The sequence below is a fragment of the Odocoileus virginianus genome, unplaced genomic scaffold (genome assembly GCF_023699985.2).
Source record: "Odocoileus virginianus isolate 20LAN1187 ecotype Illinois unplaced genomic scaffold, Ovbor_1.2 Unplaced_Contig_17, whole genome shotgun sequence".
NCBI lineage: Eukaryota > Metazoa > Chordata > Mammalia > Artiodactyla > Cervidae > Odocoileus > Odocoileus virginianus.
In genome coordinates this window covers 1691118-1712214 of record NW_027224334.1, presented here as the reverse complement: position 1 = coordinate 1712214, position 21097 = coordinate 1691118, and the positions used below count along the sequence as shown (strand labels likewise).

The following is a 21097-nucleotide window of genomic DNA, read 5'->3' as shown; positions in this document are numbered from 1 at the left end:
GGGAATGGCTACCCACTCCAGTATTATTTGCCTGGAGAATTCCATGGACAGAGGAGCCTGGTGGGCTACAGTCCATAGGGTCACAAACTACTGGACACGACTGAGCGATTAACATGTTTTCATATTTCCTGAATTTATCCTTGGACAGACAGGACTAGTCACCTTTGTTTTAGGCCAGGGGTTGCAAACCATAGACCCTGAACCAAATTTGACCCTCTTTTCTTTCTTTGTATGGGACTCAAACTAAGAATGATTTTACATTTCAAGTGGCCCTTTTTGGAAAAAGTTTGCTGACTCTGGTTTCAAGATAATCTTTTCCCTGAGAACTTTATTCTTTTTTTTTAAATTTTTTCTCCCACAGTTACTGTTTAGATCTTGGAAAACAGCATGGTTTATATCTCCTGTGCCATTCCAGGCAGTTGATACAAAAGGGTGTCTCTGAATGGGAGACAGATTTTTGTCCTAGATGTATTTTCTATGTGTTTCATTCACTTTACTACTCAATTTGTTTCTTCCACAATACCTTCAAGGAACTCTGTGTGTGCCTGCTCTCTCCTAACTTTTGAAGATGAGCATCTTTACCAGTAGAGAAGGAAATGTTATCCCGCTCCAGTATTCTTGCCAGGAGAATTCCATGGACAGAGGAGCCTGATGGGCTGTAGTCCATGGGGTCACAAAGAGTCAGACACGACTGAGCAACCAACCGCCCCCCACCCCCACACACGTGTTCACCAGAGCTCCTGATACTGAATCCCATCCTTTGATTCTCTCCACCATATCACAGTTCCTGTGTGCCAATGCATTCTGCCACATGACTAACTTTAGACTTCCTCAAATATATACATTAGGCCCCCATTACTTGAATGAAGTTTACAGACAAGGAGCTTATCCCTCAGCAGATCTTCAAGGAATTTTTCACAAATTAGGATAAGCAAAGAGGCAGAGCTACTGTGTCATTTTGAGTCCTCCAGGAAGCAAACACACATACAAAAAAGAAGCAAACACGTACATCTGATCACAGGGAATGTAGGATGGTACTGGGAGAGCTTCCAGGTCATAATGCAGATCTTGCCCCTGTATGAGAGAGAAGGAAGGAGACAAGGTTGGATAGGAAAAGTTATAGAGCACAGTGTAATTCTAAGACAGTTTAGGCAAAGTCTCTGTGCCTTTCCTGGGCCAAAGGCCCCCATCCGGGGAGTTTGTGTCTTTCAAAAAGGAGCCTGCTTAGTATCTCTGCTGAACTCAGTCATTGCCGGGGAGCAGCTGGTGAAGGCATGGGCTCAGCCAACCCAGTGGTGGACTCAGAGGGCTGTAGCTGGGTCCCCTGGTCAGTGAAGTTTCTGTGGCTGGAGTTCTGCAAGGCACGTTCTCATGTCTGCTACAGCCACACTGAGTGGTTTAAAAAAAAAAAAAAAAAGCATGCCGTTAAGGACTAGGGGGAAAGAAAAGCAGATCTAGGTTATAGAAGGGTTTCCCTGGTAGCTCAGCTGGTAAAGAATCTGCCTGCAATGCAGGAGACCCCAGTTCAATTCCTGGGTTGGGAAGATCCCTGGAGAAGGGATAGGCTACCCACTCCAGTATTCTTGGGCTTCCTTGGTGGCTCAGATGGTAAAGAATCCACCTGCAATGTGGGAGACCTGGGTTTGGTCCTCAGTTGGGAAGATCCCCTGGAAAAGAAAATGGCAACTCACTCCAGTATTCTTGCCTGGTAATTCCAAGGACAGAGGAGCCTGGCATGCTACTGTCTGTGGGGTTGCAGGGTGGCAAAAGAGTTGGACGTGACTTAGCGACTAAACAATAATAAGGGTTGATTCTACCTGAAAAACTGACTGTTGGGAAAGAAAGAATGGAGATACGATAACCATGCAAGACAGTCAGTAGGAGTCTGGCATAAGCCAAAGAATTCTGGCTAACACATGTGTAGAAAAACTTTCCTTTCTATCCTATAGTTAGAGAGTAGGGCAGGTGAGCAGTCTATTGCCTGTGTATGGATGTCCGAGATCAACTTACAATTTTTTTCTCATAAGTGTTTTTCATTTTAACTTGTCTCCAAGTCAAGTTTGAGATTCTGCAAATAATTTGTCCTGAAGGCCAGCACACAATGGAGAGAAGGATGAGCATGGCTGAGCTGCAGCTTGGAGTGGGACCTTTGTTTTTTGTTTAAAGCACTTCCTACAGGTACATGGTACCTGTCCATTTCCAGATCTGGTCAAGACAGCTTGAAGAACCATGTCTCATCTTATTAAAGAGAATGTCCTTCAATGTGCTAGTCCTTCAATTTGTTCATTTTCCTTTAATGTGTTAATTAAGGGAAGGAAAGTGAGAGAAGTGCTTTCTTAAAAGGATTGTATATGTGAAATTTTGAACTTCTGTATTTCTCATTTTAAACATTTCTAATGAAGTTTGACTCTGACTTGGACTGTAGCCTACCAGGCTCCTCTGTCCATGGGATTCTCCAGGCAAGAATACTGGAGTGGGTTGCTGTTTCCTTCTCCAGGGGATCTTCCCAATCCAGGGATCTAACCTGGGTCTCCCACATTGCAGGCAGACATTTTACCCTCTGAGCCACCAGGGAAACCCTTTTCAGTATAAATGGAAGTATCTGATATTCTCTTAGCTTTGGCTTTCTTTGTAACTCTTTAAAAACTATGAAGATAAAGCTAGATTTCTCTCCTTTTCATTTCCTGACTTCTTTCCACAACTCTAGGCTCATCTAAGGGGTATGTATCTTATCATTTTTCTCATGAACCATTGGTGGGCTTTCCTTTTGTGTGTGTGTAGTGGAGCAGCAATTTGGATTTATTAAGAAATGGAAATGAATGAGAAAAGAAAAATAAGCTCTACTAATTTAAAGGCTGTGGATACTTTCTTTCCCAGGGTTAATTTTTTCCCATTTTGGAGGACAGGAACTATATTTCTTGGTGGGGTGTGTGATACACAGATGACCTCACTTTCATCTCTTTTTTCCCCTCCTCTTTGGTCTTTTGATATGTGGAGATGGTTTTAGAAACATTTTTCAACTGCTTTCTTCCAGGAGAGTATGTCTTCAGTTTACTGATGTTCCTATCCATTAGATTCAAAGAACAAGTTCGTAGCTCTGTGCTTCTTTTAAGAGGGAAAGACATTGAGTCTTTAAAAAGAACTAATAAAATATAGTTTCTTAGAAAAAAATCCAACTTTTAAAATAGCTTTTGTTCTATCTTAGTTTTAGGACAATAAGACTGTAAGTGTCTATGTTTCTATGATTATAGAAAATATTTTTATTACCTAGCTTAACATTAAAATTATTTTGATATCTAGCACACATGATATTTGAAGTTGTTTGTGCCAGCTTATTGACTAGAAAAGAAAATTCCAGTTCTAACTAGTGAGAACTTTATGAGAGAAGAAAATTCCAAAGCTCACACAAGGAATAGTTTCACATTATTCTACTATATTATACATGACTTCTATCATTGCAAAAAAGTTATGTATCAACAATAAAATATTAATAAAGATGACTTTAATTTTCATTGCTTTTTTATTAATTTCTTCTATTGCTTGTTTATATTTTTATAATATCCTTATCATAAACATTAGCAAACCTATATTGATTATTTACAATGTGCATCAAGACATAACATCCATGTAATAAATAGACTTTTCAATTCAAACATCAAGTTGATTTTAGACGTTTTCTTTATAAAATTGTTCATGTTATTTTTACTCATTTTTGTTTTTGTCTTTCTTAGCATGAGTTTTGATGTGCTATTAAATAGTGATAATATTGGTAAAGGATTTAAGTAAGAAAACTTATAGGAGCCCAGGAACCTAGGCATGAACGAGGTGGATTTGAGGAACATATTGTACTGCTGGTTGGAAACCTGGTTGCCATATGCTGTCCAGCTTTTCTTTACTGTCTGTCAACATATGCTGTTTTGATCTTTGTCTTTTGTCAACAGAATTGGGAGACATGATAAAGAAATAAGGTCATTTACTATTTAAGACGTCTTCTTTTCTTTCTGGTTTTGGCAACCGACTGAAAAGACCAGTTTAAAAATATTACAATCTGATTTTGAAAGATAAAATACCTCTGTTTTTGTTTCTGTAGACAAAGATCTGTTAACAATGCTTTCCTTTGTAGAGCAAGTTTATGGAGAATTTTTGCTTATTATTTTAGTCATTAAAGTCTGAGCAGATTTCATGTATGACTTGTGTAATCTAAAAGTGTTAAGGAATTTTATGAGTGGCAGTGAAATTGAAATTTATTTTGGAAGCATAAATTTTTGTTATTTTAACTTTAAGCTTAGCTGTTTTGACTAAAATGACTCTAGGTTCTATTGCAAATGATCTACAAGTTATATATTTCAGAAATTACTTAGAAAATACTTATAAACTGGTTAGAAATATAATTTATCCTTTAAACCAGGATACAGTTGAAAGTGAAGGAAAATCTTAATTTAATATTACTGCAGTGACAGGCCTTGCTAGGGACTGTCCCAGGTAAGCCAGGACATATAGTAACTAAAAATAACATATTAATAAAATAGATACAAAAAATCTATTGAAGAATAAAAGAATCTATTTTGAAGAATATAGTTTAATATAGAATTGTTTTGGTGTTTAATCCAGAGAGCATTTCAGATTTCATGTTAATATTTGAAGGTGGCATATGAGAAATGTGTAACTAGGTTAGTCAGAATAATTTAGATTTCGGTGTAAAGTGGGTGGGTCTATTTCAATGAGCTCGAAAGGGTTCCTAACTGAGATTCCCAAAGGGCCTTATTATGGGACTATTTCTACTACATCATCAAGGACCTCCTAATAGCACCAAGAGGGAGGATTCAAGGTGGTACTGGGTGTGACTTTCCTTCTAGAATGCAATTTTATTTTATTAATGCATGCTGTATATCTATACTACTATTTCTCTACCAGAATTTGCTAAGATAGTTCATCTGTGCAGAAATTTTTCACAATCCATTACAACAGAAGAAGGGAGATAAAAAAGTGATTGAGGTGAAGGTGAAATTTAACTAAATTCTGAGATAACTTTTAAAGAAAAAGATAATATATTGTATTCAAAAAGGCATTTCTTACTCATTATTCCTTGCTGTTAAGTAGTTCTACTTATCATGTATTAAAAGAGACAAGGCAATTTCCCACTGAATGTGGTAAAAATCAAAAGGCTATAAAAAGAAAATAGTTTAGTGTTGAGGCACCCTACTGGGTTTGCTTATATGTTTGTATAATCTGTCTTCAATATCATTTCTCAAACAATAGCCCACTGTGTTGGAAACATGGAAACTATCCTAAGCTCTAAAGACATATTTTAAGATGGTGAATGTTATTTTCTATCTCACCAACTGCCGGGATCTGATTGGTCATTAGCCCATTTCAGGGGAAGCTTCAAGAGCTAATCAGGGGTGTTATCAGCTATGACTTTTATTGCTGCTGCACAGAAAACTTAGCAATAAAGAAACTGTAAATTCAGGATTTATTCTTTGTAGGGGTGTGCCTCATGCTCGGAAGATTAATGAAGAATTCCTGGTCCATTGTTTATTAAAGATACCACTATTCTATAGCATTTTAATTGTAAATCCACTCTTTGACATCCTAACTAATGGTTCCTGCTAAATTAATAAAAGCAACATATTAAATTTAAATCCCAGATAAGGTAAAGATTGCTGTTTTAATATCCCATCCATATCCTTTATCTTTCTACAGGGGCTTTCAGGCCAGTAGTTTTAATAACATGCATGAATGAAGATGCTCTTTTTTAACTCAAATGGTGGCAAAGAGTTTTTCCTTTATATTAGCAGGCAATCAATTCCAATAGCTTTTTAATGCTTTCTTAAAGAATCAATTTTAAAGCAGATGCTCTTCAGGGGACCCTCTTAAACTTCTTCACAGCCGGTCTCCTAATTTTCTATTACAATGCAATCTAAAGCAGCTACAAAAATAATGCAGATAATGTTTGCTGGGTAATGATTTCCAATTTCCCCATTCCATGTACCCTGTTATTAGGAGGATCATCTTGGTTGTGTAAATTAATTTTCAATTCACTTCAGGGGAACATTACAATGATTTATTCAGCACCGGTGTTGAAGAAAGTGTTGGGAGGATTTTAGCAATCTGAGAAACAAAATCAATTTGTTCTGATTATCACCATGTTAAAGGGAAAAAAGAGGAGAAACAAAAAAGTCACTAGAATGTGTGTCTGACTTTTGCAAGCACTTGGAACTATGATTTGATGCTGTGTTTCACTCTGTAATACACAAATTTAGCAAAAGAATGGTATTTGGTGATTTATCTCAACTTGGAGATTAAGTTTAAAATAGTCAGGAATATTCTTCCATTTGATATTTCAGGTAAACGTCTTCAAGGCAAGATAACACTCATTCATATTTCCTTGGAAGAAAGAAGTAACATAATAGCTTATAACCAAGGAAGAATAGATTTCCTAAGCACAATGTTATTAGCCACTAGTTTGGTACAAAACTTAAAACAGGAACTATCAAAGCAATGTCTCATAACTGTAAGTACAACTTTTATTTATCATAATTTATTGAGTACAAATTTTACCAAGATTGTATATGAGCAATGGTCTTTGTACTATTCCCCAAAAGTCATCCTTTGTAAAGGTTTTACTGACCTTTTACCTTAATGAACTTGTATGTGTTGGTCACCAGAGTCAGATTTCACTGTGTCCAGGTCTGAATACAAACTGATGCTCTGTTCACTTTGCCAGATCACTTCTCTTCATTCAACAGACATTCATATGTAGGTTGTGCCATGCAGTATACTTGGAGCAAGGGAGATGCTAGAAATAAAAGCAGACTGCTTTAAATATGACACTGCAACCTGTGACAAGATATCTGAAAAAGAGGTGCATGGTGATCTTTTAAATAATCTAAGCTTAATGATTTAAAGAATAAATTTAAAATTTAACCAGGTCAGAAAGGCTGGGGCTAGGTTTCCCCAGGAAGTGATGGTCAGAGTTGTGGATTTCTGACCTGAAGGATAAGTGAACTGACCAGGGTGAGTAGGGCTGGAACACCATTTTAAGACAAGTGGTAGGACCAGATTTGTTACCCGAAAAGCCCAGGCTGCAATGTGACCAACATCTTGTGGATTAAGTGGAGTGGTGGTAGGGGATTGAATGGATGTGAGGATCCATAGGACTGTTGCTGCCATCCAGAAGGAGATAAGGCATGCCCGGGTGCATGTACGGTCTTTCCAAACCTCTGCCCATCCATCTGTGGATAGCCAGGTTGGATGTTCCTTTCTTGACTTCACTGTAGCAGGCGATGAAGGCACAGGTCTGTATGGACTGAAGTGAAGTAGGTTTGGTTGGATTCCTGAAATTAGGTGCCTTCAGGAAAAAGCTTGTAGACCAGCAATAGTCAACAGTCTGTATATTGGTGTAGACCAGCAGAAATAGATTTAGAATCCTTGACAGAGCAGCAGAAAGTCATAGAAACATCCAGAAGTAATGAGCTTACCTTTGAAACTAAATTTCTTTCTCTTTTTGAGTGTTAAGTCCATATATATTATTTGGGGATGTTATTGAAAAGTGTTCTTGTTTCAACAGAGTGTGGTGTGGTGCATTCATGTTCAGTCATGTCCAACTCTTTGTTACCCCATGGACTGTAGCCCGCCAGACTGCTCTGTCCATGGGATTATCCTGGCAAGAATACCGGACTGGGTTATCATTTCCTTGTCCAAGGTATCTTCCTGAACCAGGGATTGAACTCACGTCTCTTGTGGCTCCTGTATTGGCAGGGTGGATTCTTTACCACTGAGCCACCTGGGAAGCCTTCAATAGAATGTTTTTATTAAGAGCACATACATGTACTGCCTTGTTCTGTTTACACGCCAGAGCTGAGTTTGTCTCTCTAGCAGAGAATGGTCTAGTGAAGCTATTATGCCCATTATAGTCCATGATCAACCTGATGTGTGTGCAAAGCCTAGTCTGTCACCTACCATCTCTATGACTCAGGAAGCGACCTAATTTCAGAGTCTCAGTTCCTTCATCTGTAGGGTGAGGGCACTCAGTATCCGCTCTGATGAGCTTGCAAAGGGGTGGCTGAGATGGCACTTGTGAATCTCCAAGCAGAACCTTTATCCTGTGAGCTAGCAGTTGGTTCAGGGTAAACAGCCCCTAAAGTTTAGGTTAAGCAGGTTTAAATGACACAGTCTGGACAGTGACATGCCACTCAGAATGGAGGGGTCACAGGGAGCCACGAACCGGGGCAGCGGCAAAGCAAGTTTGCTGAAGTTCTAGAGTAAGGGACATGCGGTGACTGTTGGAGAGCTGAGTGCCCCCAGCTTCCCCTGGTTTAGAGGGAGCTTATGGCAGGGGTCCCTTTGACTGGACTCTGAGGTTTCAGCTTCCTTTATAATAGCTCAGTGCAAGCAAGCTTTATGAGTCCTGCCCTCAGGATTCATAGGGCCCAGAGTTTCACCTGACTAGATCTCTCAAACAGTCCTGCCTGTAGAACTTCAAGAGAGCATGAATATCTGAGGTTCTGCTACTGGAATCTGGAATCCTGAGCGCTATTCTCATTTCTATGAGTTGGGCAGGGGCCTGGGTTAGAGTGAGCCTGAATGAGTTCTCTCTTCTCCATTTTCAAACATACTTAGACCGGCTGATGTTTCTGCCATTTCAATGACCTCAGAGAAGTTAAGCACAAAGACACATTATTTGTTGTGTATAGAAATGTAGACTTTCACATCACCACTTTTAGGCTTTTTAATAGTCATAAAACAAGGATAGGAGTAGGTTAGGCTCTCTGTGAGACTGAAACATGAGCTCAATGGAAATAATGTAGGAATTCAAGATTTCCTCTTTAGACTGATTTTAACATTATTTATGTTCTCTCAATAATACAGAGATAAGTGAAGAATTGATGTATGTATATGTGCCTACTATGTTGGGCTGTTCAAAGAGAAGAGGAAAATATTTTTAATGCTTTAAATTTTTTAAAATATTAAATGCTGTTGTGGCAGGTAGGACAAATGTATACTTGAAAACTGCATTTAGGAAGGTAGTTGTATAGATTTTTTAAATGTCAACTTTCCCCCCATGCATTCCAAAATCCATTCAAAGATTGTCAAAAGGGAAGAACCTATTGTGATTTCAAAGGACATGCAAAATATATTTATTAACTCTTGATTCTTTTTGAGTTTTAGGAATAAACTGACAGCTTGAGTTAGAAGTAATCATATCTAAATATTCTATGTGTGGGAGATACATTACCTCCATTTACCTAATTTTTCAAAGCTACATGAAAGTGAAATCTGTCTGCTGGTTTATTAATAAATCATGAGGAAATGGATATGTGAATTGTCACCGAATTTATAGGATAAGTTTTGATTGGTCTGATGTAAAAATTTAAGCCATGCAGCGTTTATGAAATTCATCTACAGGGCCTCTGAAAACAACCTCAAGGAGAGAGATAATTAAGAAGGATATTTTTCAGTAAATAGGAAGAATATGTGGGAGATCATCTGACTTTTAAACTAGGCTATGACATGCCTGAAATTCTTTTTTGAAGGGAACTGGAGGCACCTCAGGTAAAGAGAAATTCAACTTTGGAGGTTAAAAGCAGAGTTAAATCAAGGTCCATTTCCTGCTTCCTGGGAAAGAACTATCATTTGAAGACACATGGGTTGTGAAAACAATCAGTGGTTCTAACAGATAACAGGACAGATGCTCAGACTTTCAGGTATTTGTTTGCATTTGAGCTATTTCTCACATGGGCAACTTTGTTTCTTACTCAAGGGCAAATTGTAGAATTGTAGCAAGAATTTTTAAAAAATATTTTTTAATTAAATCAAGATTGATGAGTTTCCTAAGAAAAGTTGGGACGCTTAGCTTGGGAAGCTCAGCTAATAGAAAATATAAAAGCCTCTTGCAAATGAATTATCCAATAACCAGAAATAATAATTGAAATAAATTTAAACTAAAAGTCTAAGAAATAAACTAATACTAATTGGGGGAGGGGGGAAGGTAGAAATCAAGCAATATAGAATATATGAACAAGACCTTTCTCCTTTTTCCTTCCTTTTTAAAAATTTCTCTTTATATTCCACTACCTTCCAAGTTGAATATGTATATGGGATAATGGAGAATAAAATTCAGAATAAAAATCTATCAAGATTAGTTAATAAATAGTTATATCTGAAAACTGATATGAATTGGTCATTTTGAACATGTCCTAAATGTTTTCCTGGACTTCAACAAAAACAAAGTAAAATACAATATTTTGATTCACATTGTCTCAAAAAAGTGAACTTTTCCCTGGCATTCATTCTAAAAGTGTGTGTGTGTGTGTGTGTGTGTGTGTGTGTGTGTAGTATGTCAAATAAGAAATATAACAATAATAATTGAAACATTATATAGCACTATCATATGCGAGGCAATATTGTAAGCTGCATATACTTTATATATAACCCTCACAATAATCTAGTGAAGTAGGTGATACTATTATTTGCATTTTAAAGAGGGAAAAACTGAAGCACAGAGAGATTAAGTAACTTGCTCAAACTTACCCAGGACATAAACGGGGAGCCAGGATTTGAGCAGAAGCCATTTGACTTCAGAGTCAGTATTCTTAATTTTTATACTATACTGCTTGTATACACATACCAAACATGTATGTATATATGTGTGTGTATCTCTGTATCTATACAAGGTTATATAAATATAGATACACACACATATAAAATAACTAGTGAATCAATAATTTTGGATTGTCTTGACTACTCAGGGTTCCATATCCCTTTTCTAAGGTCACTTCTGCATGGTACAGAATCTGGGAATTATATTTTCCAGAATTCTTCTATGTTGCTTCAGCTTAGAGTTTGCCCAAGAGAGGCACTTGGTGAGACTGACGGTGGGGGCAGAAAAAGCCAGTTTTTCCCTGCACATGCAATTTCAGCCAGATGCATGAACAGTCCTGCCATGTCATGGAGGCTTCCAAATAAGTACTTGAGAAGCACCTACTTACCATAGACTGAAATAGTTGAAGGACACTTTCCAGAGAATTTTGAGAAGTGCAAAAGCTTCTGTGAGCTATTAAGAACTAACTGCCTCTGACATAGAAATTTGCGGAGACCTCTCTGAACAAGTTCACTATAGATATTTCAAATTTTTTAAAGCCTTGAATTCCTGTATTAAATATGTGGTATCTAGAATGCATAGAGTGGATGTAGCTTTCCTGGTCATGACCTTCATACAATAAAATAGTAAAATAGTCTGGCATTGTGTTGAACACTATGGCTGTTGAGTTAGACATATTTAGTTTAGTCTTTTAATTCTACTACCAACCGGCAAAGTTTTTCAATATATCTGAATTCTTGTCTCTTTGTAAGATATGGATTTTAACAGTACCTTTGTTCAGTTCAGTTCAGTTCAGTCGCTCAGCTGTGTCCGACTCTTCACGGCCCCTTTGTTCAGTTCATTTAAGTTCAGTAGCTCAGTCGTGTCCAACTCTGCAACCCCATGAACTGCAGCACGCCAGGCCTCCCTGTCCATCACCAACTCCCAGAGTCCACCCAAACCCATGTCCATTGAGTTGGTGATGCCATCCAACCATCTCATCCTCTGTCATCCCCGTCTCCTCCTGCCCTCACTCATTCCCAGCATCAGGGACTTTTCAAATGAGTAAGCTCTTCGCATCAGGTGGCCAAAATATTGCAGTTTCAGCTTCAACGTCAGTCCTTCCAATGAACACCCAGGACTGATCTGCTTTAGGATGGACTGGTTGGATCTCCTTGCAGTCCAGGGACTCTCCAGAGTCTTCTCCAACACCACAGTTCAAAAGCATCAATTCTTTGGTGCTCAGTTTTCTTTATAGTCCAACCCTCACATCCATACATGACTTCTGGAAAAACCATAGCCTTGACTAGACGGACCTTTCCTGACAAAGTAATCTCTCTGCCTTTTAATATGCTGTCTAGGTTGGTCATAACTTTCCTTCGAAGGAGTAAGCATCTTTTAATTTCATGGCTGCAATCACCATCAGTGGTTTTGGAGCCCAGAAAATAAACTCAGCCACTGTTTCCACTGTTTCCCCATCTATTTTCCCATGAAGTGATGGGACCAGATGCCATGATCTTAGTTTTCTGAATGTTGAGCTTTAAGCCAACTTTTTCACTCTTCTCTTTCACTTTCATCAAGAGGCTCTTTAGTTCTTCTTCACTTTCTACCTTAAGGGTGGTATTATTTGCATATCTGATGTTATTGATATTTCTCCCGGCAATCTTGATTCCAGCTTGTGCTTAATCCAGCCCAGTGTTTCTCATGATGCTTTCCGCATATAAGTTAAATAAGCAGGGTGGCAATATACAGCCTTGATGTACTCCTTTTCCTATTTGGAACCGGTCTGTTGTTCCATGTCCAGTTCTAACTGTTGCTTCCTGACCTGCATACAGGTTTCTCAGGAACCAGGTCAGGTGGTCTGGTATTCCCATCTCTTTCAGAATTTTCCACAGTTTATTGTGAGTCACATGGTCCAAGGCCTTGGCATAGTCAATAAAGCAGAAATAGATGTTTTTCTGGAACTCTCTTGCTTTTTCAATGGTCCTGCGGATGTTGTCAATTTGATCTCTGGTTCCTCTGCCTTTTCTAAAACCAGCTTGAACATCTTAAAGTTCATGGTTTACATATTGCTGAAGCCTGGCTTGGAGAATTTTAAGCATCACTTTACTAGCGTGTGAAATGAGTGCAATTGTGTGGTAGTTTGAGCATTCTTTGGGATTGCCTTTCTTTGGGATTGGAATGAAAACTGACCTTTTCCAGTCCTGTGGCCACTGCTGAGTTTTCCAAATTTGCTGGCATATTGAATGTAGCACTTTCACAGCATCATCTTTCAGGATTTGAAACAACTCAACTGGAATTCCATCACCTCCACTAGCTTTGTTCGTAGTGATGCTTCCTAAGGCCCACTTGACTTCACATTCCAGGATGTCTGGCTCTAGGTGAGTGATCACACCATCATGATTATCTGGGTTGTGAAGATCTTTTTTGTACAGTTCTTCTGTGTATTCTTGCCACCTCTTCTTAATATCTTCTGCTTCTGTTAGGTCCCTACCATTTCTGTCCTTTATTGAACCCATCTTTGCATGAAATGTTCCCTTGGTATCTCTAATTTTCTTGAAGAGATCTCTAGTCTTTCCCATTCTGTTGTTTTCCTCTATTTCTTTGCATTGATCACTGAGGAAGGCTTTCTTATCTCTCCTTGCTGTTCTTTGGAACTCTGCATTCAAATGGGAATATCTTTCCTTTTCTCCTTTGCTTTTCACTTCTCTTCTTTTCATAGCTATTTGTAAGGCCTCCTCAGACAACCATTTTGCCTTTTTGCATTTCTTTTCCATGGGGGATGGTCTTGATTCCTGTCTCCTGTACAATGTCACGAACCTCTGACCATAGTTCATCAAGCACTCTCTCAGATCTAGTCCCTTAAATCTATTTTTCACTTCCACTGTATAGTCATAAGGGATTTGATTTAGGTCATACCTGAATGGTTTAGTGGTTTCTCCACTTTCTTCAATTTAAGTCTGAATTTGGCAATAAGGAGTTCATGATCTGAGCCACAGTCAGCTCCCAGTCTTGTTTTTGCTGACCATATAGAGCTTCTCCATCTTTGGCTGCAAAGAATATAATCAATCTGATTTCGGTGTCGACCATCTGGTGATGTCCATGTGTAGAGTCTTCTCTTGTGTTGTTGGAAGAGGGTGTTTGCTATGACCAGTGTGTTCTCTTGGCAGAATTCTATTAGCCTTTACCCTGCTTTATTCTGTACTCCAAGGCCATATTTGATTGTTACTCCAGGTGTTTCTTGAATTCCTAATTTTGCATTCCAGTTCCCTATAATGAAAAGGACATCTTTTTTGGATGTTAGTTCTAGAAGGTCTTGTAGGTCTTCATAGAACTGTTCAACTTCAGCTTCTTCAGTGTTACTGGTTGGGACATAGACTTGGATTACTGTGATATTGAATGGCTTGCCTTGGAAATGAACAGAGATCATTCTGTCGTTTTTGAGATTGCATCCAAGTACTGCATTTTGGACTCTTTTGTTGACCATGATGGCTACTCCATTTCTTCTAAGGGATTCCTGCCCACAGTAGTAGATATAATGGTCATCTGAGTTAAATTCACCCATTCCAGTCCATCTTAGTTCGCTGATTCCTAGAATGTCAATGTTCACTCTTGCCATCTCCTGTTTGGCCACTTCCAGTTTGCCTTGATTCATGGACCTAACATTCCAGGTTCCTCTGCTGGTAGTACTTTAATAGAAATATATCTTTTAGGTAGTTATGAATATTAAAAAAGGAAAGCAGTTAGTATAGTCCTAGATTTTAGCACTAGTTACTGAGATTTACTGTGGTTTAGCTCAGAAATATTGTTCACATTTTATTATATCATCTTTCTATAAATCTTGGCATTTAACATTAAAATTAAACTGTACAAGTTAAATGGGAACTAAGATAATATGGTGTACTCGGGTTTCATTCAGAATATTTTCCTAAAATAAGAAAATAATATAGGCTTATTGTGATAAGTTGAAATATAAATATGTATAATGTCTGAAGTGAAGGAGTTTATACCACCATTGAATAACTGTATTTATAGTTCTATACTTTTAAAACACAGATGTGTGTTTATAAACATATGAACAAAAAATCAAATAATATTTGCTTTCCCACATTTTTTATCTTAACAATAAGTATTTGCATATCTATATATAGAGAAAGCTACCTTAGTCTTTTTAATGGCTCTGTGGTATTCTTCTATATTGCACTCTATGCTGTATGCTTAGTCGCTCAGTCGTGTCTGAGTCTTTGCGACCCCATGGATTGTAGCCCGCCAGGCTCCTCTGTCCATGGAGATTCTCCAGGCAAGAATACTGGAGTAGGTTGCCATGCCCTCCTCCAGAGGATCTTCCTAACCCAGGGATGGAACCCAGGTCTCCCACATTGCAGACATTCTTTACTGTCTAAGCCACCAGGGGAGCCACTATATTGCTATATCATACTTAATTAATCTTTTATCTATGAGTATTAAGCTTATTTCTAATTTATCTGCACTATAAACATGTTTCAGTCAGCATCCATGCAATTTTGTGTAAAGTCTAATCTTCTTAGAATGAATACTTGAATGTGCAGTTTTTAAGTCAAATCAAATATGGTTTTCAATTTTTGTTGATATTGTTAAATGACCAAGAGAAAGTTTGAGTAAGTTTTTACTTCCAACAAGAAAACATGAAAATGTTTGTTTCTGTAAACTCATGATAAGCTTCTGGGTGGCTGATGATAACAGTATTGTGTTTACAGTATCTAGGATTCATGGATAATTAAAATGTCACTTATCCCATTTGTATCAAACATTCATTGTCTTAAGTGGGTCTTTGGCAAAGGCTGGAGGGAAGTCAGGTCTGAGGAAAATTCTCTGAGCAGTGCCCTCAAGGCCAGGACACTGTGCTGTTGAATTAAGGGAAACTGTGTACTTAAGATGCCAGCTGCACAGACCACAGACCCATGCTCCTGTGAATAGGTAAGAGCTTGATCTGAGTTTCTGCTCAGCATCAGGATTCTTCCAGCTGAATGGAGGTGGGCTGTGGGAATGCTGAGAACAGCCCATTTACAAATAATCATTGTCTTGTAAGAAGTTGAATGTGTATTTAGCTGAGATCTTTAGATTCTCTGCCAGATACTTAATGAGGAAGTGACTTGGGCCTGCTAATATACCTCTGTTATGGAAACAAAAATGAACAATTTAAAACATCTCAGTAAAAATGTGAGATTTTGAATAAGAGTAAAATCTCATTGCTTACCTAAATAGATGGAAAAGCTTCTAAATATTGGAATGGGTAGAGCTCTTGGGTGGGCCCATTTCATTTTAGTTTAAGCTGTTGTGAAACCATGTTCTTATTGATGAACTGCAACAGGAGAAAACAGGCTCAGTGTCTTTATAAGGCAGTTTTATTAAAGCAAAATGGGAACACTGACCCAGAGAAAAGTAATAGTTTCCTTCTTAACTGTGACTATAAAGAAGGTCCCACTTCATCAAGACCTGCATCTACTAATTTAATATAAATTAAAAGTATAACAAGGTTTCAGGTCTGCTTTAGGCCATTTGAAATTGAAAATTAATTTATCAAGAAAACAATTTCTTCTCTAATTTTGAGAGCAATGCTATGTGCAGCCTAGTCCGTGATCCCTGGTTCATAAGTAGTCTGAGAAATCAGGGGTAGATAGAATGAAGGTTTTCTTATTAATTTAACACACTCAGACTTTGGTCATTTTTTTGTCTCTACACTTCTTTAACTGATTCTCTGTGTATCCAATTCAGACAAAAATGGAGTCAAAATCTAATGAAAGAAATCTGGGGTTGGAATTATTTTGGGCAAAATATTCCTAGTATACTGCTGTTAATCTAACTTTCCTATCTCTCCACTGAAGTTGTTTTGAAGACTGTGGGTGTCAGGAAAAGGACTATTGCAATAGGTTTTGCAAGAAGAATCTTGTCAGTTTTAACTAGAACATTTTGCAAAATGTTACATGCTAGCAATGCATATTTAAAGAGACTATACCTTTTTAGAAAAGGAAGAACAATGAAAATTGATTTGTGTAGAGTCCTAAGTAAAAAGGCATTCAAAGAAAAGTTTTTCTTCATTTTTTATAAACTGGCCTTAAGCAGATAATTTCAAGTGGATGCTTGAGATAATAATTACAAATACACACTCACTTTGACTGAATTTTTTGAATCAGATATTTGACATCAAGAAAAATATTAGTAAGGAAAGCAATAATAATAGCTTAACTTTATATAGGCCTTTGCAATTTTGTAGAATTTTACACACATCAGTTATTAACTACTGACAAAAATCTAGTATACAATTTAGACAGATGGGAAATGAGCTGCATTTGAAGGGAATTAGTTAAGGATATGTAGAGGGTGGAGATTTAGAAAGTGTCTTTCTTTCTCAGTGGAACCAAAACCAGCTGAGTTCTTTTCTAGAATCATGATTCCAACACTATTCTAATGCAGAAGCAAAACTGTAGGCTTTAGAAGAGAGCTTAACTTTCCACATTTTCTAAAGTCACTAGGAAGTCTCCCTCGGTTATTTCTCATTCTACATGCTGATTAACTAAAAATCCCACTGGTGGTAAAGATCTAGATGTTGTCGTGCCTGTGTTTTAAAATTTTTGTTTTACTGTCTTTTTTGACAGGACATAGCTAAAGAAGAAGAGAAGAGAAAAATCTAGTTTGAAGAAAGTATATGTACCAATCCATCTCACCCATTAATTATTGATAATTTTACATTACAATTCTAAAACAACAAGGAATTATTGCTCTAGTACCAGGCAGTCTGAAACAGAAGGAAGTCTGTTTTCCTTCCCCTGTGGTTAGCACAGAGTATCTGGACAAATAGGCAATTAAATTCTTAAAATATGCCCCCAAATGAGGCTGAGACTGGGTGTGTTTTCATATTGTTCTACAACCAAAGACAGCTAACTCACTGGGGTGGCTTAACTTTCTCTGACTCTTCTTGATAAACATGTGCACTGTACATAATATTTGCACAGGTTCTTAGCAAGTTTCGTGGAAAATGATTATTTGTAAAATAAAGGACTTAATTCACATCTCAGTGTTGATGTTATGGAAAGCAGAATCATTCAGTGAAAAAGGTCAGAACACCTTGATCATATATCTGTTTCACCCTTTAACATTAGTGAGACCTCAGCAAATTCACCTCATTCATCTGACCTCCAGATACCTCATCTCTAAAATATGACTGATGCTAGTTCTTGACTGACCCACAGAATAAGGTTGTGAGGCTCAAATGAAATTATGAATGTGTCCAAATGCCATATAAAACTCATTTTCTGTTAGTACTTTAATATTAACTCCATAACAATTTTATAGCTTGGATGAGATGGCTGGATGGCATCACCGACTCGATGGACGTGAGTTTGAGTAAACTCCGGGAGTTGGTGATGGACAGGGAGGCCTGGCGTGCTGCGATTCATGGGGTCGCAAAGAGTCGGACACGACTGAGCGACTGAACTGAACTGATTGAAGAGTATCTGTATGCTTTGTCTTCAAGAGGTAACAACCTGCCTGTTTAAAATTAAATAACATTTATAAAATAAAATACATGTAAACAAATACACAATTATAAAGGCATTTAATTTTGTATATGTGTTAGATACATATATGAAACATATTATATAAAAAATTAAATGAGTTGTTAAAACTTAATTTTTATCTACTTTTTAAATGTTTTTTCTTAAAAGCTGATTTTAATTCACCTTCTTCTATAGCTTTCTCCTCCCTTTGCTTTGTTGTGTCATACTTGTAAAATAATTGGTTAAATAACCTGTCTGTGTCTACTTCAGAAAACATACTATTTTATACTTTTGTTTTTATTTTAATAGATGTAAAGTGGTGATGTTGGTGGAGGACAAAGGAACAGCTTTTTCAAGCACCTTCCATGTGAGAGACTGCTGGAGGTAGGTAATAAATAAATAAATGTCAAGAATTCTAAGCATGAAATACTCAAGATTTTCCAAGAGGAAGAAATTAGATAAAATTTAGGTCTCATTCATCCAAATAGTTTCTTTGATCAAAACAATTTTGATTACTTTCTTTTAATTTCCTTGCTTCACTTTGCTCATTGGTTTTGTCTGTCTCCACACAGTTAATAAATATGCTGATATTTCTGGCTATCTTCACAATCAATTATGCATTGATCAACTGATTGATCATGTAGCAATTTGATTTGGTTGTTAAGACAGCTACAAACACTGGATTGACTGTTGCAATTGTTAGCTGTACAGATCTGGCATCAGAGAAGGACTTTTGAAATATGTATAAAATGGCTCACATTCTCAAATGGTCATCTAAATGTCAAACCTGTTTTCAAAATAAAGTTGAATTTGAATGATTCTTATTCTTACAGATTGCATATTGAAAGTAAAATTCCATGTGGAACATAATGTAATGTTCTCACATAAACAAGAAACTGATAGACTAAAAATGAGGCATTAGTAAATATTGCTGTCCTTCAATGCTGAAAATGATGTTGACTCTTGCAATTATGTTGTTCTTGTTCAATTTTTTAATTTTGGTTAAATGATCATAATACTTAAGTTATATTCTGTATCATTATTAATGTTTCTTCTTTTATGACTTTGTGCTACTGAAAATTAAGAGAATTTAATTGTTATGAATTGGGCACTATGCAGCCTTAATTTCTGCCAACAGAGATTGTTTCGTCCATAAGGCTAAAATATTTTTTACCTGATCCTTTAAGAAAAGGGCTTCCTTGGTGGCTCAGATGGTAAAGAATCTGCCTGCAATGAGGAGACCTAGGTTCTTTCCCTGAATCAGGAAGATCCCCCGGAGAAGGAAATGGCTACCCATTCCAGTATCTTTGCCTGGAGAATCCCATGGACAGAGGAGCCTAGCAAGCTATAGTCCATGGGATCCCGAAAAACTCAGACAGGACTGAGCAACTAACACTTTCACTTTAAGAAAAAGTTTGCTGACCCTTGCCAGCATTACTGCCCCCTCTAGTGAGAATTCAAGGCTCTTTTCCACTCACAATACCAGTTGTCCCTCCTTCCCACCTAGAGATCTGACTCTGCTTCAGATCAGGGACAATAGGAATTCCTCAGGGATAGCGTCACACCAGGCTCTGGAGGGTAGAGTTCAGGATGGGATGAGCAAAGAACTTAAAATGTCAGGTAGTCACAGAATGAACTTTGGATTCTGTTGGGAGTTTGGCTTCTCTCTTCTGTCATTGTCATACAGGGATCCAAAGCCTTCTCTCTTTTGAGAAGTATATCTTTTTTCTAACTTCCTCAGAGAGCCCATTGGTAATCAGGATGGATTCCATAGCCAGGTACTGGAGCACTTGCTGCTTTAGGTGCTGAAATGATCTTTCAAGGTTTCATCATACTATTAATGTGGAAAGATATTAGACTTAATGCATTTTAGGGAAAAGGAGCAAGTATAAATACCTGACACATCTTCAGATAGGCGAGGGACTCAGAGTTTTTGTGACTCATCTGGGGTCTGTTCTAGCTCACTGCAGCTTAGGATTCCTTTCCAAGTTTTAAGGCCAACCTCCGGTAATAAAACGTGTCTATTTGTTGGCCTTTTCAAATAGTCTTTTCCATCTGTAGTGCCAGTAGCCTTTTGTCTGTCAAGCATTCAATATTCTCAGCCAACTTTCTCTTTAACAAATAAATGATGACATTATTATTATTGTTGTTGTCACTGTTACAGTCCCTGCTCTCCAGTGATTCCCAGTCTGGTGATAAAAAGCATGAATGCAAACAGATAACCTTAATGAAATGTGGTAAGTGAGGAACTGCTTCACCAGAGAAGGTAAAATTTCTCAGTGGTGTGTTGGAGATGGATCTTACTAGCTCTGTCATTAAATATTCAGGAATCTTGACAGCTGGTTGCTAAACCTTTTGCACCTTAAAATTGGCCATGGTGGGAATATCAACCCTATGGAAATTGGTGAGTACTTCAAATCAGGACCTTTTTTATTTTTTCTCAGAGAACTGATTTACTGAGCCAAGATGGCATTTGAGCTGAAAAAAGAGGAGGTTGTGAAGTCATTGCAAGGAGAGACAAAACAGTATGATTAACATATAATATATATAAAATATCAGTAATATTTAATGTTGAAAAATATTTATTCTTTTTGACATGTATCATCAATTCCATTGTATTTATTAAAATATGAAAATTGCATTTTGATCAATTGGAATCAAATTCTAATTCTTTTCTATACTTATGATAGGTTAAGTACAGAACAATTATACCAAAGAAATTCTCACACTGTTAAGAAAGTTCTAGGACTCACAACAGATTTCCCAACCTGGGGATCTGGCAAAGGGACTGAGAACTCCCAGAGAATTTGACTTTGGAGGCCAGTGGGATTTGATTACAGAACTTACACAGGACTGGGGAAACAGACTCTTGGAGGGCACAAACAAAACCTTGTGTGCACCAGGACCCAGGAGAAAGGAGCAGTGACCCCACAAGAGACTGACCCAGACTTGCCCGTGAGTGTCCAGGAGTCTCCAGCAG

The 21097-nt window shown here is 37.5% G+C and overlaps 1 long non-coding RNA gene across 1 annotated transcript; it reads right to left on the bottom strand.

Annotated features, from left to right (window-relative positions):
* Positions 1-946: 946 nt before the first annotated feature.
* On the bottom strand, positions 947-20181 carry LOC110137768 (uncharacterized). The gene is made up of 4 exons (XR_002314016.2): positions 20014-20181; positions 15819-15923; positions 6632-6799; positions 947-1389 (listed from the first exon to the last, which is right to left on the bottom strand). It is a non-coding gene; the product is annotated as an uncharacterized lncRNA (long non-coding RNA).
* Between the last annotated feature and the right edge of the window lie 916 nt (positions 20182-21097).